The 6000-nt window shown below is 45.4% G+C and overlaps 1 protein-coding gene and 1 pseudogene across 2 annotated transcripts in view; one reads left to right on the plus strand and one right to left on the minus strand.

Annotated features, from left to right (window-relative positions):
* The window catches only part of LOC145291945 (uncharacterized), a 1383621-nt gene that overhangs the window by 1289592 nt on the left and 88029 nt on the right, over positions 1-6000 (minus strand). The gene's annotated exons all lie outside the window — the stretch shown is intronic.
* LOC145292598 (U2 spliceosomal RNA) lies at positions 4399-4523 on the plus strand (annotated as a pseudogene).

Raw genomic sequence — 6000 nt, forward strand, 5'->3', positions numbered from 1 at the left:
ACAAGAGGTCGTGCCGGAGGCGAGCCGCCCGGCCCGATGATCTCAAGCCCCTCGCATTCAGACTAGCCAAATTCAAAGCCATGGTACCTACCTTAAGGTGTGTTACACTCAGCTCCGAAGTCAGCCGGGGAAAGGACACCGACGTTGTGTGCAATGCTCAAGGTGGTCAGGTTTTTCATGTCCTGACCTTCTCTCACAATGCCGCCGACATCCAAAGGGTAAGTCAATTTAAGGGCCCTATAGAGTGACGGATGGACCAACACTGGGACCCTTCCCTTGCATTGTTTTGCGAGTTCCTCAAGGGAAGGGTCATTTTTCCTAATCAGTTCAAATCCCGGACCAGCCCCTTCAGCGGCTTCCAGCATTGTCCACACGTTGGTTTTGCAGGCCTCAGGAAGCCTGACGAAAGTTGTTAGCCTTGGGGCGTCCGGGAAATTAGAGGGGACATTAACATCTTTTCCCCCTATCTGTTGGAAGTCCAGCAGAGGTTTTAAATTTTTTCTCTGCCGGTGTGGTAAGCCCATTGCCACAGACAGGAGGTCTACAAAACAAAGTTCCTCTCTCGTTTCGAGGGCGAGAGTCCCTGTTGGAGTGAGTCCGTAAGTGGGAGAATCTGAAGGGTCTCTCTCCCTCCCGGGTTCATTCTTTTCTTTCTGGGATGGCGGCTCAATTTGCATTGGTGTGGGGACGAGTGTCTGTGTGGTGTCTGGTGTTGGTGTTGGTGCGGTGTCTGGTGTTGGTGCGGTGTCTGGTGTTGGTGTTGGTGCAGTTTCTGGTGTTGGTGCAGTGTCTGGTGTTGGTGCGGTGTCTGATGTTGGTGTTGGTGTTAGTGCGGTGTCTAGTGTTGGTGCAGTATGTGGTATGGGGGTGGAAGTGGGTTGTGTTGTTGTTAGAGGTGGTGTATGCTCACAGGGAGTGGGGGCTGCCTTTTCTTCCCCTTTCCTTTTCTTTTTTATTCTTTTGAATGAACCGGGGAGTGGTGAGGTTGAGTTCCTCTCCCTCTCACTAGCAGATTCATCCTCAGAGGAGCAGTGTTTTCTTCGCTTGATCCCCGTCTCAATTGGTGTGGGGACCGTTGGTTGTTGCTGCTCCTCTAATTGTTGTTTCTCCGGTTGATGCTGTTGCTTTTCTGGTTGCTGCAGCCGTTTTTGTTGCTGCTGCTGCTGTTCTGGCTGTTGCTGCTGCTGCTGTTTTTGTTGTTGCCGCTGTTTTCGTGGCATTGGTTGTGGCATTGGCCGCGGCAATTGATGTTGTTGCTGCGGCTGGTTCAACGGCTGGTTTGGCTGCTGCTGCTGTGTCTGCTGCCATGGCTGTTGCTGCGGCTGTTGTGGAGGTTGCTGTTGTTGTTGCTGCCTCAGTTGTTGGGTTGGTTGTGGGACGGTGGCAGATGGGATTGTGGGCTTCCGTTTCCGCCTCATTACCGTGATCCATTCCTCCCCTTTGGCCTCCTGCACAGTTTTGGGTTTCCTCGGTGCTGGGGTTGGTGCTCCGGTTGCAGGAGTTGTGACAGCCTGTTTGGACACTGGTGCTGTCTCAGAGGTTGGGACCGCCTTTAGTGTCACTTGAGTAGGAGTTGACCTTTGAGGGCAGCTCTTGGCCATGTGACCCTGTTTTTGGCAGAACCAGCAGTGCGGACGACGCCCCTCCACTACTACTGTCATAGTTGCCTCCTTAAATGTCAGCTGTGCTGGTATCGCCTGGAAGCCTTCTTTCTTTAGCCTCATGGCCACAGTGTAGCTGCCCAAGTGCATGCCGGTTTTCGACCGCACTGGGGTTATTTTTTCCACCTCGCCGAACTGTGTGAAGAAGGATCCCAGGATTTCTGCTGATATTTGCATAGGTACATTGAATACCTGCACCCGGGTCCTTGTCCTGCCCTGGTATTCGGGCTTTAGATTTATTCTCCTATACTTAATTTCCTGTAGGGAGAGTCTCTCCGCATCTTCCTTGGTGGGTAGGAGGATGTCCCACATGGCGTAGCTCCTCTGGTACAGGTATAATACCGGGATGTTTAGCTTGTGTAGGAGCCCTGCCATGTCTTCCTTTTCCATCCCTAGGAGGCGGTTTTCCGGCATATCCGAGATGATGAGGGAGAGCACTCTGTCTTCGATTGCCTCCCAAGCGCCTGCCACTGGTTTAATTTCTGCCCCCTCTATGTATTGTCTGTACTTGGTCAAGTACAAGTCTCTATACTCTTGAGGGGACAGTTGCTTCTCTACAGTCTTCCCCCATGCCGACCCTCTTGTTGGTGTTGGATCTTTGGTGAGGTTGGACTGTTTTTGCTGTTCCTTGGCGGAAGGGTTGCTATTTTGAGGGGCATTTCCCTTTCCGCTTTCCTTTGGGACCGACTCTCCCTGCTCTATACTTCTTCCAGGAAATACTTCCCTTTTTGGGGAGTCGGCCTCCTGGGGAGCATTGTCCTCTTTATTGTCCTTGGGAGCTTTTGCCCCTTTTGTTTTGGGGAGGTCTAGGCTGTATGCCCCCTCGTTTTCTTGATTTGCTCCCCTTTTGGGGCAGTAGCCCTCCTGGGGAGCACTATCTCTCTTATCGTCCTTTGGGGCTACTGCCTCTTGATTTTTGTTGTCAGAGCGGGATGCCCTGTCCAACATTGTTTTTCTCCCCTTTGTGGGGAGTCGCCCTCTTGGGGAGCACTGTCTCCCTTATCGTCCTTTGGGGCTACTGCCTCTTGATTTTTGTTGTCGGAACGGGATGCCCCGTCCAACATTGTTTTTTCTCCCCTTTGTGGGGAGTCGCCCTCTTGGGGAGCTGCTGGTGAGTTTTCTCCCTTCTGGGGGGCGTCCTTCGGTTTAGTGTCCGGGCGGTATGCCCCGTTGCTTTTTGCTTCCCCTGTTGGGGAGTCGTCCTCTTGGGGAGCAGTTTTTCTTGTGGTAGCCCCCTGGCTGGGGGTATCGGTATTGGTGGTCCCCGGGCTGGGGGTGTCCATTTTTGAAAAAAGCTCTCTCTTCCCTGTATAATTCACCAAAATGAGTGACGTGGAGTCGGCGTCCAAAGTGGGAGCCGACTTTGGCGCCAAAAAGAAGTGGCGCCAAAGGCGGCAAGAGGGGAGATAGAACTGAGAGAGGGAGTGGGAAGTTAGTGGAGGGAAGAGAGAAAGTGTTTCCGACCCTCCCTCGCGGGAAGGTCGTAAATTATCAGCTCGGATCCCCCCGTGAGGGGGGAGAGCAGAGAAAGACAGACCAAGTGAGGGTGCGGACAGAACGCTACCCAATAAGCTCGCCGGGCACGAGAATGTGTCGCCAGAACAACACTGCCTATCGCTGTGTATGTATCAGAGAACAGATGGTGTTTATTTGCTCCCCCACTGAGCAAATTAGGCACAAGGCCGTTTTTAATGTGAGGTAAAAACCAGCTCCCCTAAAAGTAGGCAAAAAGGGGGCACTCTGGTTACCAAAAATAATAATTGTCCCAGTATAGAGGGTTTCCCCTCCATTGACTGGTACAAATTATCTTAAGTGCAGCATCTGCCGGAACAGATACTACACTTTGATCTTGTCCCGAGGGCCAAGAAAATGTCAGATACTACACTTTGATCATGACTACGTTGCCCGGGGGCAGATACTACACTTTGATCTTGTCCCGAAGGCCAAAAGATATAGTTAAGACACTCAGAATTCATATCCCGTCGCGGTTAACCACCTGAAAAGGCCAGAGGAATACTTCAATCGCACATGTATGTCAAAAGAGACGTTTACTACTTGATCACTCGCTATTATAATAATTGTATTTTTTTATATCGTATGATATGGTGTATGTTACATCTGTAACCCCTACTCTCATTGAAATTAATTTCCATATGGAATGATGTGATTAGCGTAAACGTTGCAATTGATTCTGATAATTAATCTAATGAAATGTCCGATTGTTTTATGTCATCGCAGATTTGTGTCTGTCATGGTTAGCCTGACACAACATTTCACTTTCACTTTTAAGCATCTGATATTTACAAAAACAAAAATAAGACAAAAACAAATAAAGCAAAAATAAATCCAAAGAAATAGAAACAAAAATATTTAAAAAAAATAAAATAAAAATAAATAAAACACTGTTCTTCCATTTCTATTACAGGCAAGCCCAGAAAGGTCTGCACGAAAAAACTGTTTTCTTCTCCTAACCTTACCGGTGTGTTGTACAATTTTTAGTCGCGTGCAAGCGACTCTATAAGTCATTCCGTCAGTAACATATTTTTGTTATTTTTAGTCACGTGCAAGCAACTCTTATAAGTCACTCCATCAGTCGGTTGGTCGGTCCGTCGGTCGGTCCGTCGATCTGTCCGTAACACTTTTGGTTAAGAGAGATTTCTCCAATCGATACCATTTTGGTTAAGAGATTTCTCCAATCGATAACTTTTGGTTAAGATCAAAGGTCTGTTCTTAATAGATACTGTTCTTAGCCTTTTGGCCAAGATCAAGTGTAGTATCTGTTCCGGCAGATACTGCAAGCAAAGACCATATGTGGGGGAAACCCCACATATAAGACCTTGGTCAATGTAGGGGCAACCCTTCATACCAATTATCACTATCCACCTCCCCTACTCCCCGGGGAACTGGTCCCCATTTCCCCTTCACTGCTCACATTAAAAATCGGCCTTGTGCCTAATTTACTCGGTAGGGGAGCAAATAAATAACCTTTGCTTGGCCTTTTGCTCAAAATCAAAGTGTAGTATCTGTTCTTACTACATGCTGTACTTATTGTGATATAAAGTGGGGGATCATTTTTCTGTATTAATTTAATGTAAAATGATCACCCACTTTACAATCAGTCAGTCTCAAAGTGATTCAAGTCATTCTCCAGATCATTCAAGTTGTTTTTGAAGGATTCCAGTTATGTTTTAAGCATTCAAGTCATTCTTAAGGTCATTCAATTCATCCTTAAGTTCATTAAAGTCATTCTAAGTCATTTACTTTTTATTTATTTAAGTCATTTCAGCCCATTTTTCGGTCATTTTAGTTTATTTAAGAATTTCATGTCAATTCTACATTCACGCATTCATTCATTACACGAGAGCACGCGACTAATGGCTATCGGCCTTGCTACTGTAGAACTTGCTGATAATGATCTGTTTCACAGTTTTTTTGTTTTTTTTTATGTTTTTTAATGGAATGAAAATTTAAATTTCGTTCCATTTTAATCTTTTCTCCTTTTTTTTTAAATTTTGCTCCAAAAAACGAAAATAATCGAAACAATAACATTCAACAATCGTACTTTTTTATATATAAAACAAAGATTTTTTTTAAATATGAAATTAATTTTTTTTATCAATAAAAACGAAATAATTTAATTTTTAAACGAAAAAAGTTAATTTAGTACGACTTTTCAGTATTTTTTTTTGTTAATATTAATCCAAATTACCTTTCACGTTTGAAAATGTCGACTTTTATATGTTTTGGGGTATGCTTACAATGAATAAACACCCCAACCTTCCCATGATAAGAACGGCTTTCGGAATAGACATCCCCAATTTCCCTATGTTAAGTACCGCTTTTTTTTTTTTTTTTTACACAGTGATCACCACTTATCAAGGCCCGGAAGCCACTCAGGGATAAGGGTTATTGCAAGTACATTACGTTAGTGTGAAGATTTGATGAAGTGTTTACTTAAGGTGGCGGTTCATTAGGAATTTGTTAACATTGGACTTGAAGACATCCAAGTTGTAGTCCGGTGGGAAGCAGGCAGACAGAACAGAGTCCCACAGGCGTGCAGTTCTAAGAAAGATATAGACACCCCAACCTCTCCATGATAAGAACGGCTTTCGGAATAGACAGACTCCACCCAAGCTCCCCCTGTTAAGAGCGACTTTTGGAATAGACACCCTTTGTCAGCATACCCGAAAACCTATAAAAGTTCACATGTCGAATGTGAACGTTGAGTTGGACGTAATATAAAAATGTACCGGAACAAAATTTAAAATTTCCGTTCCATTTTAAAACAACCGTAAAACAAAACGTTCTCCGCAAGTTTGATCATTTTAGCCCCCCTCTC

The sequence above is a fragment of the Euprymna scolopes genome, chromosome 13 (genome assembly GCF_053919585.1).
Source record: "Euprymna scolopes isolate OS-2025 chromosome 13, ASM5391958v1, whole genome shotgun sequence".
Lineage (NCBI taxonomy): Eukaryota > Metazoa > Mollusca > Cephalopoda > Sepiida > Sepiolidae > Euprymna > Euprymna scolopes.